Source organism: Felis catus, chromosome E1 (genome assembly GCF_018350175.1).
Source record: "Felis catus isolate Fca126 chromosome E1, F.catus_Fca126_mat1.0, whole genome shotgun sequence".
Lineage (NCBI taxonomy): Eukaryota > Metazoa > Chordata > Mammalia > Carnivora > Felidae > Felis > Felis catus.
Window position 1 is genome coordinate 12937914 of NC_058381.1, and position 19587 is coordinate 12957500.

General features: G+C 45.2%; 1 pseudogene; it reads right to left on the bottom strand.

Moving 5' to 3' along the window:
- The window catches only part of LOC101099701, a 39403-nt pseudogene that overhangs the window by 15789 nt on the left and 4027 nt on the right, over window positions 1–19587 (bottom strand).

A 19587-nucleotide genomic window follows, 5' to 3' on the forward strand; every position in this document is an offset into this window, starting at 1 on the left:
ATGTTTGGAGACACCTAGAGAATGACCATCACAGAATTATTCAGAAAGCAGAAAATGGAAAATAATTTTTAAGTCCATTAATGAGAGTGTAGTTATATGATCTATGGTTGGAGAAAAAAGGTACTAGAAGATAATATTTTTCACAGATATTTCAGTGCTATTATAAATGAAGTGTTACCAAACAATATATACAACTTTTAAAGTAAAGATATATGTATATTTACATATATGCATAGCATATCTGAAAGAATATTTATGAAGATATTAGTAATTATTTCTGATTGTGGGGAATATTATCTTGACTTATTTTTAAAATTCCTCATTTCTTTTTTTTAAATGTTTATTTATTTTTGAGGGAGACAGAGAGAGACAGAACGCAAGCAGGGGAGGGGCAGAGAGAGAGGGAGACACAGAATCCGAAACAGGCTCCAGGCTGTGAGCTGTTAGCATAGAGCTGGACAGGGGGCTTGAACCCACAAACTGTGAGATCATGACCTGAGTCAAAGCTGGATGCCTAACGACTGACCCACCCAGGAGACCCTAGAATTCCTCATTTCTACTATAGCCATGATTTATTTTTAAAATGAAAAGGTCTATTTATACTTTGGAAAAGGGAAAACAGTATCCAGTACAATTTCCGTATTGTATACATGAAAAAATTGGTTCAAGATAGGAATTGTGTGTGTGTGTATTTAGGTATGTCCTCCCTCAAGTATGAAGATGGAGATGAAGGAGTTTCTTGAACATAATCCCTCAGGAAGAAGAGCCGGCTTTGTTTTACCGAAAGGTTGGGAGTTGTTTTAATTTTTCCTGAACCAAATAGCTACTTTTTAGTAATCCCAAGCTTAGCTGCCAAAGTGTCATGTGAAAAGACACTTGATTCAGAGAGAGATCTCCACACACAGAATATGTTTACCACAGGACATTAAGGCAGCAAAATGTGACACTCGTCCACCCCCACACTGACTATATTTTTTTGGCTTGATTTTTATAGGTCTCCCCTGTTTTGTTTCTTAGCATAGTTATAGAACTTTTTTTAAGCTTTATTTTAAGAGAGAAACACACAGAGAGAGAGAGAGAGAGAGAGAGAGAGAGAGAACAGGGGAAGGGCAGAGAGAAAAAGGGGGCCAGAGGATCTGAAGCAGGCTCTGTGCTGACAGCAGAGAGCCTGACACAGGGCTCATACTCACGAACCGTGAAATCATGACATGAGCCAAAGATGGATGCTCAACTGACTGAGCCACCCAGGTTCCCCAATAGTTGTAGAACTTTCTGTGGCCTTGATGTGTTCTATTTTAAAATTCATTTTCTATTTCTACTATAGTGAACCTCGTCTGTCCACTCTTTAGATTTCTTCTCCTTTTCCCCTTTTCTTCTCTTTAAAATCTTATTTCCAGCATACATAAAGAAAAAAACCTATTTTCATGCCATTGAAAAAACTCACAACTGCCTAAATGCTGTTTCAGTTCTTAAAATGTAACAGTTAATATTGCAGGGTTTTCCATTGTCTGTATTTAACTTTTTACTCCATTCAAGTGTCTTTTACATCACCCTTAAATTTCACCTTTACTTTTTTGGTTTCTGTCTTCTCTTTAGTACCTTGACATAGTTTTCTTTTCCTGTTTTCTTTTTGTCCTCTCTTTCTCTTCTCTCGCTCTCTTCCATTTTAACAAACCCAATGACGTGGAAGTTTCATGCCACAGACAGGAGCTGTCTGAGGACTCGTTCTCTTTCCTGCCACTGTCTCTGAAGCTTCCTCAGGCTTCCAGGGGATTTGCTCTTCCACTTCGGGATGGCTTTTCAGAAATGTCACCTTGAGAATGAAATCCAGCCATTTGCAACAACATGGATGAACTTTGCAGTCATTTTCATGAAATAGGTGAAGTCAGACAGAGAAACGTAAATACTGTACTGATCTCATTTATATGTGGAATTTCATGAAACAAACTCATAGATGCAAAGAATAGATTACTGGTTGCTCGAGGAGTGGTGTGGGGAGTGGGGGGGGGGTGCATGAAATGGGTGAAGAGGACCAAAAGGCAGAGGCTTCCAGTTGTAAAATGAAGTCCTGGGGGTGTAATGTACTGCATGGGGACTGTGGTTAATAAAGCTGTATTGCATGTTTGAGAGTTGCTGAAAGAGTAGATCCTAAAAGACAAAAATTTCTTTGTAAAGATGAATGTTAACTAGACTTCTTTCGGTGATCATTTTACAATACGTAAAAAAAAAAATCATTACATACTACACCCAAAGAGTAATATATAATGCTATGTGTCCAATATACCTCAATAAAAAACAAAAGAAAAACAAACCAAAAACCCCACAACTTCACCTTGATATCCCAATTTTCCCACTGGTTATAATTCTATTTGTGTACCCGATATTCTTGATATTTCTGATTTTCTGGAACAGTATTCCTTCTCAAATCCTCATACTGTCTGGCCTTAAACTAAGAAATATGCATGTATGGTGCACCTGGGTGGCTTAGTGGGTTGAGCATCCCACTTAGGTCAGGCCGTGATCTCACAGGTCTCCTTGTGAGTTCGAGCCCTACATTGGGCTCTCTGCTGTCAGGGCAGAGCCTGCTTTGGATCCTCTGTCCCTATCCCTCTCTGCACCTTCCCTGCTCACACTCTGTGTCTCAAAAATATAATAACATAAAAATAAAGAAATAAGCACTTACAATCTAATTTCTTTGATATACATGCTATTAAATTTGAGACAAAGAAAAAGAGAAAATGCTATGTGGCAGTTCTCTGCAGGTTGCTCTGGAGACAAGGCATTTCAAGGCAGAAGCCTGCCTGTTGTCCTCGGTAAAGAGCATAATGGTGCTAAGCAGTGTCTGGACCCTGGGAAGGAAAAACTGTGGTTTGCTTCTTGTGCCCTTACTGCCCAATTGGTTTCTTTTTTAGTGGGGCAGGAAAGAAGTTTACTCTCCAGGATCTCTTAGAGGTCTTCCTAAATTCCTGGCTCTTTTTATAAAGTTTGAATAGAATCAGAGTTGTTTGTTCCTTTTTCTTGGAAGAGGCAATTGGTGCTCGGTGGCAATATTAATGGCTGAGGGGTTGCATTTTGGCAATGTCAGTCTGCCTGGAATGCCATTCCCTGAGAAGTAGGAAGGCTATTTTCTTAACTTATGGACCTTGTTGTCAGGCAAGTTCCCACTGGGAGAAAGCCTGTGCTGGGCTTCTCTGTTTCCAGGGAAAGCCGAGCAGAGGGGTGGTTGGGGTCTCTGTCGATCTAGGATCAGCATTCGGCTTGTTCATAGAAATACTGAAGACTGCACACACAGCCCTCACCCAGATCCCCAGTTTCTACTGGAGTTCTCTCCATGCAGCGAGTTTCCTATATCTATCTCATGGCTTAACAGTGTCTCACATACAGAAGGTGAAGCAAGAAAGGCAAATCTCCACTGGTAGACTGAGCAACTTCTTGTCTGTTTTTTCCTCATGTGTATGATGTATCATAGTAACTTGATTGGTGAGCTTCCTCACAAAAAGGGCAAGGGTTTCTACTTTTTGTATTCCTGCTGGCATCTAGCTCATTACTTTATTCGCAGGGAGCACACAGAATGTCACTGACCTTTATTCAGCATTCATATTTGTAATGTTTTATTTCATATTATAAAAGTAGATGACTAGGTGATAGTTGCACAATCATGTGAAAGCACCATGGAACTGTATGCTTACAGATGGTTAAAACATGAAACTAGGAAGAGTAGGTGAATAGCATCTTTTGAAGTGTCTTGCACAGTAGATCAATGAACTGTTGTTCTGTAACAAGCCACCATGAACTGTCACTGGTATACAAAATAGATGTGAATTTTTCATGTGTCTTGGGGTTCATCCCATCCAAGCTGGACTTACTTGAAGGCCTCTGATGAAGGTCTGGGCTGATGTAGGCATTGAGTGCTGGCTGGAGATTGGCTAAATAGGCATTAGGACCTGATGATGGACCTCAGTTCCATGTGTTTCTCATCTGCCCGAGGCCAGTGCAGCATGCCCTTCTCCTGGTGCTCCTGGAGGCGCCATAGAGTAAGCCCCAAGCACAAGCTTATCTTGAGCCTCTCCCTGTGCCACTTCTGCTAGTATCCTGTTGATCAAAGCAAGTCCGTGGAGCCCAAAGTCAAGTCTCAGGGTGAGTCACTCAACCACAGTGGATAGGAGGCACTAAACAGTGTATGGAAGAGAATACGGAAATAGGAAGGTGTGAAGAATCAGGGCCAAATGATGTAATCTACCATACATTGTGTGGAATACTAGTGACTAGTGACCAATTTTATGAGAAGAATTATTTTGTATAACTTTGTGGTGCCCTCCCACTGTGGCCAAGATTTTAATCAGACCTGTATTGTAATCTGGAATATCTATTTTCAGCAATTAGGATTGTGGTTGCACATTTCAGGGAGAGTGTAGTTTGGTGACAGTCTTGTCTAATATTCAGCCCAGCTGACAAAGACTGACCATGCTACGCTGAGCCTACATTTTCCAATCAATAAAGGACCTTCCGTGCCTTTCCTCACATTGGTGATTCTTTCATCTAGTTGCCCTTCTTAGTCACTTGTACCTATATCTGAATTGTACTGATCCTTACCCCAGACTCATTTCAAGACACTTTACCCCATGAAATCTTCCCTGAGCTTTATACTAAAAAAACATTTTTTTTTCACCTTGGCTTATTCCCATGGCTTAGCATATTTGGCATACCATTCAGTCATGACTTACTTGCTACTGGGTTCTAAGTTCTGTGTATGTGTGATTCTTATGTGTCCAAACAGAATGCAAGCTCCTTAAAGAAGGAGTGAAAAAAATCCTAGGTTTGCAGATTGGAAATCCAAGCTCTCATGCTGACTCTGCCATTACCTAGCTTGGCAAGCCATTTCAGTATGTACCGATGCATCACTATTGTTATGGGGGGTCCCTCAATGCAATGTGACTTAGCAGAAGGGAAGAGAGAGACACAGGGAGGCAAATCTCATGTGAAGAGCCACAGAGGGAAGAGGCCATGTAAACAAAGAGGCAGAGGTGAGAGTGATATGGCAATAAGCCAAGGGACATTAGGGAGTACCACAAGCTGGAAGAGGCAAGGAAAGATCTTACCCTAGAGGTTTCAAAGAGAACATGGCCCAGACAACATCTTGATTTTAATTCTAGCCTCCGAGAACTATGACACAATAAATTTCTGTTGTTTGAAGCCATCTATCTGGTGGTGCTGTATTGTGCAGCCCTAGGAAAATCATACAGCCATCCTTCCACTGTGAGGTCTTGAACAAATGGTCTGAAATATAAGAGACTCTCTTGTGGTATGTTCGATGTATTTGCAATTCCCCAAAACACCTCATGTAGCACACTGTTAGAGAGTAAGTTCTCAATATATTGATTGTATTGATTTATTAAAAATTTATACCCTGATTTTATACAGGGTATGTTTAGAACAGTGAACAGCATTTAGAACAGAGAAACTATTCTGTATGATACAGTAACAGCATATACAAGACATTGTCCATTTGTCAAAGCTCATAAAACTGTATAAGAGAAACAGTGAACCACAATGTAAAGTATTCCACACTCATGCAAGATGTTGATAATAGGGGAAAGTGTGGTGGGGAGAGGGAGTAGGTGGGGACTCTACTTTCCGAGCAATTGCTCTGTAACGTTAAAACCATTCTAAAACAAAACAAAACAAAAATCTAATAGGAATGACTAATCTGCTCAATGAGATTTGAAGGTCCCCCCCTACCAATCCTAAATTGAATTGTATCTCCATACAAAGGAAGGATGGAATTAAATGCAATAAAGTTCCTTAGCAGGGAAAACTGAACTTGCCCAAGTATACTAGTAAGTTCAATGACAAGTAATTATCACTGAAAGTAATAATAAATGTAGCCATTCCTTTTATGACTAACTCTTGATTTCTTAAAAGATTGCATTTAAAATTTTTATTTTAAATTTTATTTTAAATTTTTTATTGTTATCTTAAATTGCTGAAAATGCATATTCCAGGTAAGATCTGGTTTGGGTGAAAACCCTAAACATGGTGAGGAGGCACTGGAAAGTGATATGGCAGAATGTGGGCAATGAGATAATGTGTACAGGTATGCTGCTATGTTTTCCCCAAAGGAAACAAAACCAAAGACTACTAGAGATTCTCATGGTTGTTGTATCTTTGGCAACCTTTTAAGAGTGACAATGACTTCACGTTTGGTTTTTTGACTCAGGAAGGCTATCCATTAAGATAGAGAACAGTTAGACTATTTTGTCTCTCCTGTGCTAAAAGTGTGTGTCCTTCCTTCCTATAATTTTACATCCAGTAAGATTGGTGGGGCTAGTTTTAGGATGGAAGTTTCTCATTCAAACTATCCTTGTTGGATTTTTCTCCTCACTCTGTAAATGAATCACACATCACTTGTGATCATTTGGGAAATTATGACACACGCAAGACATGGAACTTGACTTTTACTACGTTAATCTAAGCTGTCTGATAGACAGCAGTGATGAGTGACTTATAAGGCAGTAGAAGGAAAAATGATATTTCATACTTGTTTCCATGTACAGTGTTGCATAAATGTAATGTAGTAATTGTGATATTACACAAAATCGATTCTGATCAAAATATCCCTTTCCATTGATTAAATGTGAAAGCGATTTATATCTCTCAAGTCAATATCAAGAAATCATAATTATGTTAATGAAAATAGTACCAGTAAGGCAAATAGGCATGGGTTTTGTGCCACTCAATTTCAGGCACTGTATAGTAAATGAATTCTTAAAAGTGACACTTTAAACCCATAACCAGTAAAGAAATCAAATTAGTAATCAAAAATCTCCCAAGAAATGAGAGTCCAGAGCTGATGGGTTTCCAGGGGATTCCTCTATTCTTAGAGGATAATAGAATTCCTGTATTCTTAGAATAGAATCACCTATTCTTTTGAAGCTGTTCCAAAAAAATAAAAATGGAAGGAAAAGTTCCAAAGTCATTTGATGAGGCCAGAATTACCTTGATTCCAAAAGCAGATAAAGACCCCACTAGAAAGGAGAAGTACAGACAAATTTCCCTGATGAACATGGATGCAAAAATCCTCAAAAAGATACTAGCCAAACAGATCCAACAATACAAAGAATTATTCACCATGACCAAATATGCTTTATACCTGGGATGCAGGGTGGTTCAATATCCACAGAATAACCAATGTGATACATCACCTCAATAAAAGAAAGGACAAGAACAACATGATCCTCTCAATAGATGCAGAGAAAGCATTTGACAAAATACAGCATCCTTTATTGATAAAAACCCTCAAGAATGTAGGGATAGAAGGATCATACCTCAACATCATGAAAGCCATATATGAAAGACTTACCACTAATATCATCCTCAATGGGGAAAAACTGAGAGCTTCCCCCCTAAAATGAGGAACATGACGGAATGTCCACTGTCGCCACTGTTACTCAATATTGTATTGGAAATCCTAGCCTCAGAAATCAGACAACATAAAGGAATAAAGGGCATCTAAATCGGCAAGGAGGAAGTCAAACATTCACTCCTCACAGACAACATGATACTCTATATGGAAAACAGAAAAGATTCCACCAAAAAACTGCTAGAACTGATCCATGAATTCAGCAAAGTCGCAGGATATAAAATCAATTTACAGAAATCAGTTGCATTCCTATACACTAATAATGAAGCAACAGCAGGAGAAATCAAAGAATTGATCCCATTTACAATTGCACCAAATCTCATAAAATATGTAGGAATAAACGTAACCAAAGAGGTGAAAAATCTATATACTGAAAACTATAGAAAGCTTATGAAATAAATTGAAGAAAACATACCAAAAACAAAAACAAGTGGAAAAACATTCCATGCTCACGGACAGGAAGAACAAATATTGTTAAAATGATGATACAATGTAAAGCAATCTACATATTCAATGCAATCCCCATGGAAATAACACCAGCATTCTTGACAGAACTAAAACAATCAATCTCCAAATTTGTGTGGAACCAGAAAAGACTCCGAATAGCCAAAGCAATCCTGAAAAAGAAAACCAAAGCTGGAGGCATCACAATCCTGGACTTCAAGATGAATTACAAAGCTATAATTATCAAGACAGTATGCTACTGGCACAAAAACAGACACTCATATCCACGGAACAGAATAGAGAACCCAGAAATGGACCCACAAACATCTGGCTAACTGATGTTTGACAAAGCAGGAAAGAATATCCAATGGAATAAACACAATCTCTTCAGCAAGTGGTGCTGGGAAAGCTGGACAGCAACATGCAGAAAAATGAAGCTGGACCACTGTCTCATACCATACAAAAAACTAAACTCAAAATTGAGGAAAGACCTAAACCTAAGACAGGAAGCCATCAAAGTCCTCGAGGAGAAAGCAGGCCACAACCTCTTTGACCCAGGCTGCAGCAACTTTGTTGACATGTCTCTGGAGGCAATTAAAAAAAAAAGCAAAAGGAAAGTATTGGGACCTCATTAAGATAAAAAGATTGTGCACCACAAAGGAAAAAAATCAGCAAAACTAGAAGTCAACCAACAGAATGGGAGATGATATTTGCCAATGACATATCACGTAAAGGGTTAGTATCTAAAATCTAGAAAGAACTTAGCAAACTCAACATCATCCCCCCCCCCAAAAAAAAAAAGAAATAATCCAGGGAAGAAATGGGCAAAAGGCCAGAATAGTTCCTGTTCCAAAGAAGACATCCAGATGGCTAACAGACACATGAAAAGATGTTCAACATCACTCATCATCAGGGAAATACAAATTAAAACCACAGCGAGATACTACCTCACCCCCGTCAGAATGGCTGAAATAAACAACTCAGACGACAACAACAGATGTTGGCGAGGCTGCAGAAGAAGAGGATCCCTTTTGCAGTGCTGGTGGGAATGCAAACTGGTGTGGCCACTCTTGTAAACAGTATGGAGGTTCATCGAAAAATTAAAAATAGAACTACCCTACAACCCAGCAATTATACTACTAGGTGTCTGTCTAAGGGATTCAGATGTGCTGTTTCAAAGGGGTACACACACCCAATGTTTATAGCAGTGCTATCGACAATAGGCAAAGTATGGAAAGAGCCCAAATGTTCATGAATGGATGAATGGATAAAGAAGATGTGGTGTAAGTATATACGATGGAGTATTACTTGGCAATGAAAAAGAATGAAATATTGCCATTTGCAACAATGTGGGTGGAAGCAGAGCGTATTATGCAAAGCGAAATTAGCTAGTCAGGGAAAGACAAGTATCATATAACCACTCATATGATGAATTTAAGATACAAAACAGATGAACATAAGGGAAGGGAAGCAAAAAATAATATAAAAACAAGGATGGGGAGAAAAGATAAGAAACTCTTAAATACAGAGAACAAAGTAAGAGTTGTTGGAGGGGTTTGGGGTGGGGGGAATGGGCTAAATGGGTAAGGGGCATTAGGGAGGACACTTGTTGGGATGAGCACGGGGTATTATACATAGGGCATGAATCAGTGGAATCTACTCCTGAAATCATTATAGCAATATATGCTAACTAACTTGGATGTACATTGAAAAATTAAAAACAAAAATTTAAAGGTGAAAATTTCACTTTATAATCATTCAATATGCCCTTTATTGGAAGATATACAAAATCATTAAATCTGGTTAGGGAGAGGAAATTCTGGTTGAGCAATAGCATCAAATAGTAACCCATTTAATTATCTCTCATCTTTTAAGGTGTTCTCAATGAATGCCTGAATTGCCTGTGTTCAGAAAGCAAGTAATTCAGAATTAAATCATGCCCTGTTGGGACAAGGCTATAGCCAGAGATCCAAATGAAACAGATATAAGTAACTTGCCTCATAGAAAATTTAAAGCAATAATCATAAGGATAATCACTGGACTTGAGAAGAGTGGAAGACAAGAGTGAGGCACTTAACACAGAGATAAGGAATAACATAGCAAGAAAAAGGGCTCAATAAAAGATATGAGAAAAACACTTAATGGAACGAACAGCAGTATGAAAGGAGCAAAGGAACAAGTTAGTGACCTAGAAGAAACAGTAAGGGAATGTAATCAAGCTGAACAAAAGAGAGAAGAGTTATGCAAAACAAGAATAGATTCCATGTCTTCTTCAATTCAGTGACTTCATCAAATGAAATAACATTCATATTAACAAAGTCCCAGAAGAAGAAGAGAGAAAACGGGGCTGAAAATTTATTTGAAGAAATAATAGCTGAAAACTTCCCATATCTGGACAAAGAAATAGATATCCAGGTCCAGAAAGCGCAGAGAACTCGTGCCAGAATCAACAAAAGGAGATGCACACCAAGACCTACTGTAATTAACTTTGCATAATACAGAGATAAAGACAAAAATTTTAAAGCAGCAAGACAAAAGAAGTCAGTAAGTTACAAGGGAAACCCCATAAGGTTAGGAGGAGATTTTCAATAGAAACTTCACAAGTCAGAAGGGGGTGGCAGGATATATTCAAAGTGCTGAATGGGAAAAAATCTGCAGCCAAGAATATCCTATCCAACCAAGAATATTCTATCAGAATAGAAGGAGAGCTAAAGAATTTCCCAGACAAATAAAAACTGAAGGAGTTCATGACCACTAAACAAGCTCTCAGTAAATATTCAAAGGGATTCTTTGAGTGGATACGGGAGACTAAAAGTGACAATACAGAGGTAGGATACACAAAAGCAGTAAAAGTGAATATTTTAGTAAAAAATCAGTCAAGGGACTCACACGAAAAGGATATAGAATATAATAACACCTGCCTTAAATATGGGGAGGAGAGGAGAAAAGAATGAGTTCAAACTTAATGCATCTCAGCTTAATATAGACTGCTGTATGCAGAAGAGGTTATATCCAAATGTAATGGTGACCTATATCAAAAGCCACAAATAAATATGCAAAGAATAGGAATAAATTCAAATATATTACTAAAGAAAATGATGAAAACATGAAAGAGAGAAAGACGAGACAGGATCAGAAAAAATCTTTAGAAACAACTGTGAAACAAGTATTGAAATGGCAATAAATATGTATGTGTCAATAATTACTTTAAATGTAAATGGGCTAAATGCTCCAATAAAAACACAGGGTGGAGGCACCTGGGTGGCTCTGTTGGTTAAGTGTCCGACTCTTGGTATCACTCAGCTGAGGTCAACATCTTGCTATGGTGAGATTGAGTCCAGTGCCGGGCTCTGTGCTGAATGAGCAGCCTGCCTAAGATTGTTTCTCTCCCGGGGCGCCTGGGTGTCTCAGTTAAGAATCCGACTCTTGGTTTCAGCTCAGGTCATAATCTCACAGTATGTGAGTTCAAGCCCCACATCACACTCTGTGCTGACAGCATGCAACCTGGCTGGGATTCTCTCTGTCCCTCTCTGTCTGCCCCTCCTCTTCTCTGTCTCTCAAAATAAACTTAAAAAAAAATGTAACAGATTCTCTCTCTCCCTCTGTCTCTGCTCCTCCCCTTCTTGCATGCATGCACTGTCATGCTTTGTCTCTCAAAATAAATAAATAAATAGATAAATAAAAAAATAGATAAATAAAAACAACAAGACATAGGGTAACAGTAAATAAAAAAAAAAAAAGACACATCTGTATGCTGTCTACAAGACGCTCATTGTAGACCTAAAAACACCTGCAGATTAAAAGTGAGAGGATACTGAAATATCTATCATGCAAATGGAGGTCAAAAGAAAGCAAGAGTAGCAATAGTTGTATCAGTGAAAATAGACCTTTAAAGCAAAAATTGCAAAAAAAAACCACAGAAGGACACTATATAATAAAAAAGTTGACAATGAAATAAGGAAATATAACATTCGTAAATACTTATGTACCCACCATTAGAGTACCTAAATACATAAAACAGTAACCAAAAAAAAAAAAAAAAAAGAAACTAATTGTTAGTAATACAAGAATAGCAGGGAATTTTAACACCCCACTCAGATCAATGGACAGGTCATCTAAACAGAAAATCAACAAGGAAACAATGGCTGTGAATGATACACTGGAATAGATGGATTTAACATATATATTCAGAACATTCCATCCTAAAAAAGGAGAATACATATTATTTTCAAGTGCACATGGAGCATTCTCCAGAATAGATTACACACCAGCCCACTAAACAAATCCCAACAAATTTGAGAAGACTGAAATCATCCAATGCATCTTTTCTGACCGTGATAGAATAAAACCAGAAGTCAACCACAAGACAAAATCTTGAAAGACGACAAATTCATGGAGGTTAAATAACATGCCACTAAAAAATGAATGGGTCTACCAGGAAATAAAAGAAGAAGTGAAAAACTGCAAGGAAACAAATGGAAAGGAAAACACAATGGTGCAAAAACTCTGGGATACAGCAAAAGCAGTTCTAAGAGGGAGGTTTATAACAATATAGGCCTACGTTAATAAACAAGAAAAATCTCACATAAAAACCCTAACCTTACACCTGAAGGAGCTAGAAAAAGAACAACAAAAAAACCTAAAAGCAGCAGAAGCAAGGAAATAATAAAGATTAGAGCAGAAAGAAATTATACAGAAAGTAAACATAATACATGGAACAGAACAATGAAATCAGGAACTGGTTATTTTTTTTTTTAATTTTTTTTCAACATTTATTTTTGGGACAGAGAGAGACAGAGCATGAACGGGGGAGGGGCAGAGAGAGAGGGAGACACAGAATCGGAAACAGGCTCCAGGCTCTGAGCCATCAGCCCAGAGCCTGACGCGGGGCTCGAACTCACGGACCGCGAGATCATGACCTGGCTGAAGTCGGACGCTTAACCGACTGCGCCACCGAGGCGCCCCAGGAACTGGTTCTTTGAAAAAATTACTAAGTAATAAACCTGTAGCCAGACTTATCAAGAAGAGAAAGGATTCAAATAAGTCAAATCACAAATGAAAGAGAAGACATTAAAAAAAGAGAGGAGAAATAACAACACCAGAGAGATAAAAACAATTATAAGAATATTATTAAAAACTATATACCAACAAGTATGACAACCTAGAAGAAAAGGAGAAAGTCCTAGAAACATATAACCTCCCAAAACTAAAAGAGGAAGACACAGAAAATTTGAACAAATAACTAGTAATGAAATTGAGTCATTAATCAAAAAAGAACAAACAAAAGTCCAGGACCAGAAAGCTTCACAGATGAGTTCTACCAAGCATTTAAAGAAGAGTTAATACCTATTCTTCAAAAACTATTACCAACAAATAGAAAAAGAAGGAAAACTCCCAAATTAATTCCATAAGGCTGACATTACCCGATACCCAAACTATGTGAAGACAGCACTAAGATACAACTCTAGGCCAATATCCCTGATAAACATAAATACAAATTCTCAAGAAAATATTAGCAAACTGAATTCAGCAAAACATTAAATAAATAATTCACCATGATCAGGTTGGAATTATTCCTGTGTTGTAAGGGTGGTTCATTATAAACAAATCAATCAACGTGATACATCACATCACTAAGAGAAAGAATAAGAACCAGATGACTATTTCAGAGGACACAGAAAAAGCATTTGCCAAAGTGCAACATCCATTCAATATAAAAACGCTCAACAAAGTAGGAATAGAGGAAACATATGTCAGAAGGCCGAATACAAAAAAACCACAGCTAATATCACTCTCAATGGGTGAAAAACTGAGAGCTTTCCCCCTAAGTTCAGACACCAGACAAGGATGTCCACTCACACCACTTTTATTCAACATAGTACTGGAAGTCCTAATCACAGACATTAGACAATGAAAAGAAATAAAAGGCATCCAAACATGTAAATACGTAAAAATTTCACTATTTGCATATGATATAATACCATATATACAAAACCTAAGGACGACACTAAGACCATGCTAGAATTGACAAACTTCAATCCACTTGGTATATACAAACTGTATGTACCGAAATCTGTGGCGTCTGTACACGCCGATAATGACACCGCAGAAAGACAAATTAGAAAAGAAAAGAAAAAAAAAAAAAAAAACAACCCCCAAACAATCCCACTTACAATGGTACCAAAAATAATAATAAAGAACACGAAAAGAAATAAAGGAACAAAGAAACATCCGGGCACGAGCGAGCGGGTCTCCCTGTACGTCAGATACGTTAGAGGGTCCCTCTCCTAGAGACCCCTTCAGGTCAACGGTGGGCTGCGGTGTCCCTGTCTCTAGCCCGATTCATCTTGGTGCGAGCACCCTAAGCGGCCAAGCAGGCCCCTGGTCCACGGGAAAAATCATGCTCTGGGTCCAGCGGAGTTGTGTATCTCGGGCACAGCGGTCAGGGGGTTGGCGAGATGTGTGTGGAGGAGAGGAGGTGTCTGTTCCGGGGCCGCCCTCCCGGGCGGGCACCGCTCTGGCTGAGAAGAGGGCAGTGGGGCGCGGCCCGGACCTGGACGACAGTTGCTGCCTGCTCCTGGGCTGAGGGCTGAGGGTAGTGGGGCAATGCCCACGCTGGCTCCTGCGACGCAGTTCGTCCTGGGCACCTTCTGTGGTTTCTGTGGAGGTGCCGGTTGCCGTGATGACCGAGGAGGCTAAACTCCTCTGTCCGCCTGGTTGTTCAGACGCCCGATCCTCCCGTGTTCTCGGTACGCGGACTGACCCGCCAGCCTCCCATGTCACCAGACCCCTTGTGCCAATATTTCCTGTTTCAGAGTCCTTTCGCCTTGTCCGGAAAGTAAACAGACAACACTCGCAGATACCCACCCCGCGAGAGAACAAAGAGACGTCCGGCCCCGAGCGAGCGAGCGAGCGAGCGAGCGAGCGAGCGGGTCGCCCTGTGCCTCAGTGTACTTTAGAGACTCGGTCTCTTAGAGACACCTGAAGCTCAACGATGGGCTGCGGTGTCCCTCCCTGTCTCTGGCCCAGTTCCATCCCCGGACGAGTCCCACAGTCTCTTTGCACGAGGACGACACCACCGCTCGCTCACGTGAGCCGGAGGCAACGTGCTAACGGGACCGGAGGGTGGCACTGTGGATTCAAAGTGACCTACGCACCGAAGCGTCCGTAAACGTGGTGTCCGGAAACCTTGGACGTTGCCGTGCCCTGGATGAAATCGTCGCTCTGGAGACTCGGGCACGTGTCGCCCACCTTCTCTACGTTCTTTCTACCTTTAGTCTCCCTGTGTGTGTTTGCCCGACATCTTGCCTGATGGTTCACGGAGGAATGAGACACCCATCCGGCAAGAGCTGATGCTCCACTCACCACGGCACGTGACTGACGGAAAAGAATACGCACGGGCCCGCACTCATCTTACCCTTCGTTCTCCACCGCGTCAGAAAAACACGTGGCCTGCCTTCCTCCTGTCCAAAGCCAAACTGGAAGGAAGACTTAGATGTAAAGGAAACGTTAGAGAAGCTTTCAAAGAGTAGCAGCAAGCAAGCAAGCAAGCAAGCAAGGAAAGTAAACCACCCACCCCTACCCTCCTGCCCAGCAGGTGCAAGAAGCATGCACGGAGCACTCTCCTCCTTTTCTCCCTGGAAGTCCCCCCCGCCCCAGGATGTCTTTCCTACGCCACCAGGGGAGTGACATTCTTATCCTCAAGGACAGGAGGAGAAGTGTAGAGAATTCTAGAGGAGAACAGATCTTGGTTGGTTGGTTTCGTTGGTTTTAAAATCCTCATCATCCTTTAGCCTCCCCATGTAGTTCAGTTAGTCGTCCACCGTCGCTTCTCCTTGTTCAACCCAATATACAAGCGTTTAGGTCTGGCCACTTCTCAGGGTCTTGGTTTACCTCAGGAGGGGCTCTACCTGTCACGTGAAACTTGTAGGAAATCAATGTGTCAGCTCCTTGTACGGTTAACCTGTCTCGTGTCAGTGTCACCCTCAGGGTCACCTGCAAATCCTAAGAGGGTGGAGGCATAGGGTGTGTTTCGGTGACACCTTTCTTCTCCCTGCGGGGCCCGCCCCCCCCCCCTTTGGACTGTAGGGTCCTCTGGGAACCGGGACATTTTTAGTGAGTGGCTATTAACTCCTTCCGTTCTCCATCTCCCCGCCGCCGCCGCCGCCGCCGCCGCCGCCGCCGCCGCCGCCTCCGCCGCCGTAGTAGTGTGTTTATTGAGGACAGTAATGGTGAAAGCCATATTCTTGTCGCTTGCCACGCGGTGCACTTGCACCCATGTTCCCCGTAGCTGTTTGTGGTCTTTGGACTTCGTCGTGGCCCCGTGCGGCGAAGGACTTTGCTTAAGCGTTATCCGTGGTCGTTCGTTTATCCATCACCCCCTTTCTCCCCCCCCCCCCCCCCCCCCGCAGCTTGGTTTGTTATGTTTCCGAGAGAGACGTTCCCCCGCTTGACCTGATAGAATAAAAATGGCTCGTCCGGGGGGCGCCTGGGTGGCGCAGTCGGTTAAGCGTCCGACTTCAGCCAGGTCACGATCTCGCGGTCCGTGAGTTCGAGCCCCGCGTCAGGCTCTGGGCTGATGGCTCAGAGCCTGGAGCCTGTTTCCGATTCTGTGTCTCCCTCTCTCTCTGCCCCTCGCCCGTTCATGCTCTGTCTCTCTCTGTCCCAAAAATAAATAAACGTTGAAAAAAAATTAAAAAAAAAAATCTAAAATCTCCCTTTAAAAAAAAAAAAATGGCTCGTCCGGGGGCGCCTGGGGGGCTCAGTCGGTTGAGCGTCCGACTTCGGCTCAGGTCATGATCTCGCGGTCCGTGGCTTCAAGCCCCGCGTCGGGCTCTGTGCTGACAGCTCAGAGCCTGGAGCCTGTTTCGGATTCTGTGTCTCCCTCTCTCTCTGACCCTCCCCCGTTCATGCTCTGTCTCTCTCTGTCTCAAAAATAAATAAATGTTAAAAAAAAAAAAAAAAAAAGGCTCGTCCGTCCGTTGTTGTTCTGGGAGTACTCTCTCGCGTGGTTTCGGTTTCACCGTCCGTCTGTCTCCCTCCCTCCCTCCCTCCCTCCCTCCCTCCCTCCCTCCCCGCCGAAATGTGTCTAAGTCCTCCTCCCCCGTTCATGCTCTGTCTCTCTCTGTCTCAAAAATAAATAAATGTTAAAAAAAAAAAAAAAAAAAAAGGCTCGTCCGTCCGTTGTTGTTCTGGGAGTACTCTCTCGCGTGGTTTCGGTTTGACCGTCCGTCTCCCTCCCTCCCTCCCCGCCGAAATGTGTCTAAGTCCTCCTGGGAGCGCGGGCGCCGCCTGGGCCGCTCTGGGCCGCCCGTGCCTCACGGGCGCCCGCGGCCCGCCCGGTGTGTGCGGGGAATTTTCCGCGCACGTCCGCCTCGGCCGGCCGGGGAGTCGAGTGGCCGGTGTGCCCCCCCTTTCCAGCGGCAGCCACCCCGATGCATTTTTCGAGTGTCCCTTGGGCTGCCGGGGTCGCGCCGTGCCGGCCGGCCGGCCGGGAGCTCCCGAGGCGGACGCCCTCCGCCGGCCTGGGACCGAGAGGCGGCATCCGGAGTGGCCCGGGACGAGATCGGGCGGCCGGGCCGCCGGCTGTGCGCCCTCACGTCCCCGAGACCGCGAGCTGTCCCCGCTGACGTTTCGGTCGGTTGTCGGGCGCCACCTGGCGTCCGCTTTTATATAGCGTTTCCCCTCCGGAGCGTCGGCGACGTCGGCAAGGGATGTGATTTGGTCGCAGTGTCCGGGGCGGAGTTCCAGAAGGACGGCGACGTTGGCGTGATTGTCCCGTTGTCGTCGGGGCGCCGGCGGCTGGCGCACTTGCCGGAGATTGAACCTCCGGGTATGTGGGGGAGTAGCGGCGGCGCTCCCTGGGAGCGAGCCGGGGTGGGGGCTGCCCGGACGGGTCGACCAGCACCCGCCGGTGCTTTCCTCCCTCCCCCCCCCCCCCGACCGCGGGGACCGCCCGGGGCCGCCACCCGGAGACTGTGGCCCCGTCGGTCGCTCGTCGGTCCTTCCCTGCCAGGCGCCTTTTGTCTTCCCTCCCGCGTCGCGGTCGGGCCGGGCCGGGCTGGGCCGGGCTGGGCCGGGCCGGGCTGGGCTGGTGAGGACCGTCCTGAGCCTTGAGGGGAAGCCCGCGGAGGGCGCCATGGGCCCGGGCGGGGGCACGCGTGGGGCTCCCGGTCGTTGGACCCGATTTTCTCCCCAGATTTTCCGAGGCCCGCTGCGGAGTTGGGGACCGGGCCTGACCGGACCGGGCCGGGCCGCGAGGGGAGGCCCGTATAGGGCGCCAACGCCGGCGCGCCCGCGATCCCCGTTGAGGTCCGGCCGTCGGGGGCGCCTCCGCGGAATTCAACCCCCCCCAAAACAGTCCCAGCCGGGGGTCGGGGACTGGCACGGGGCCGGTCTTGCGAGGGCCGGGGAGGCTTCCGCAGGCGACAGCGCGGAGTGTTTTATTTTTCTAAGTCCCGACCCGGAGACGACCCGTGCACGGGCGAACGTGTAACGGGGCAGGGCCTACGCGGGCAGCACCCCCCCCCCCAATCCCGCGATTCCCTGGTCGGTCGGTCGGTCGGTCGGTCGGTCGGTCGGTCCTGGGGTCGACCAGATGGCCCCCGGGGACTTCCGGGGGGGAGGTGGTTGCTCGGCGGCAATGGGAAGATGCTTGGGGCTCGTGGCCGGGCCAGGGTCCCAGAAGGTCCCAGTGACCTGTGGCTCGGCCCCGCCTGCCAACGCGGTTATTTTTGTCTCCTGAAAGAGGTGCTTTTTGCTGCCAGGTAGGTGCTGACACGTTCTGATGTGGCGGTGGTCATGCCGTAAGAGAGACTTGGGCCTCGTCGTCGCTGGCGTGGCTCCGGGCTTGGCGGTGACGCTGAGCCGGACCCGACTCCGCCCTTGCCTGCCTGCTTGCTCGAGCCGTCTGCCTGGGCCTGCGCGCCGGCTCTCGTGCATCCAGGTGTGGTCCAGGCTGTGGTGCCACCTCCGGTCTCTGGCACCCGAGGGCGGCGTGGGGAGGCGGCGTGGGTCTTCTACCCTGTGCGCTCCCCGCTGTGGGCACCCGGCCGCGGCCGTGACAAACCCACCCTCGCAAGGCTTCGTGCCGCGTGTCAGGCGTTCCCCTTTTCTCTTGTGGGTTGTCCGGCTGCCTGTTCCCTGGGAGAGGTGGGGGAGGGGGGCCGGCGAGGCGGAAGCAGGCCCTCCTCTGGTCGCTGTCCTCGCCGGGCGTTTCCCCAGCCCCCCCCTCACCCCAGGACTGCCTCGTGTGGCGGTAACCGATCGATGTGGTGATCTCGCGTTCTCCCGGGCCGGGCCTAAGCCGTGTCAGACGAGGGACGGACACTCCTGGTAGGTGGGACCGCTCTTCTCGTTCTGCCTGCGGGCCCCATGCTCCTCCTTCCCGCCTGTGGGCGGTGCGGGGGGGTGCAGAGGGGTGCGGACTCCGGCCCGACCCCAGCCTCCCGTCGCTGCGGGACTGGGGTCGGCTGACGCAGCGGACACTCTCGCTGGCCTCTCCTGGCTGTTGGTGGTGGGTGACCTCCTCCCCGTGGTGGGGGGGGCGCACCCGATGCCACGCTGCTCGCCGCCTGGGCGTGCTGAGCGCGTGGCGCCTGGCCCTCCGTGGTGCCCCTGGAGCGCTCCAGGTCGTCTCAGGTGCCTGAAGCCGAGTGGTGGTGCCGTTCCCTGTTCCCAGCGGACCCCCCTTCGGGTCGCCGCCGTTGGCGGAGATGCCCGAG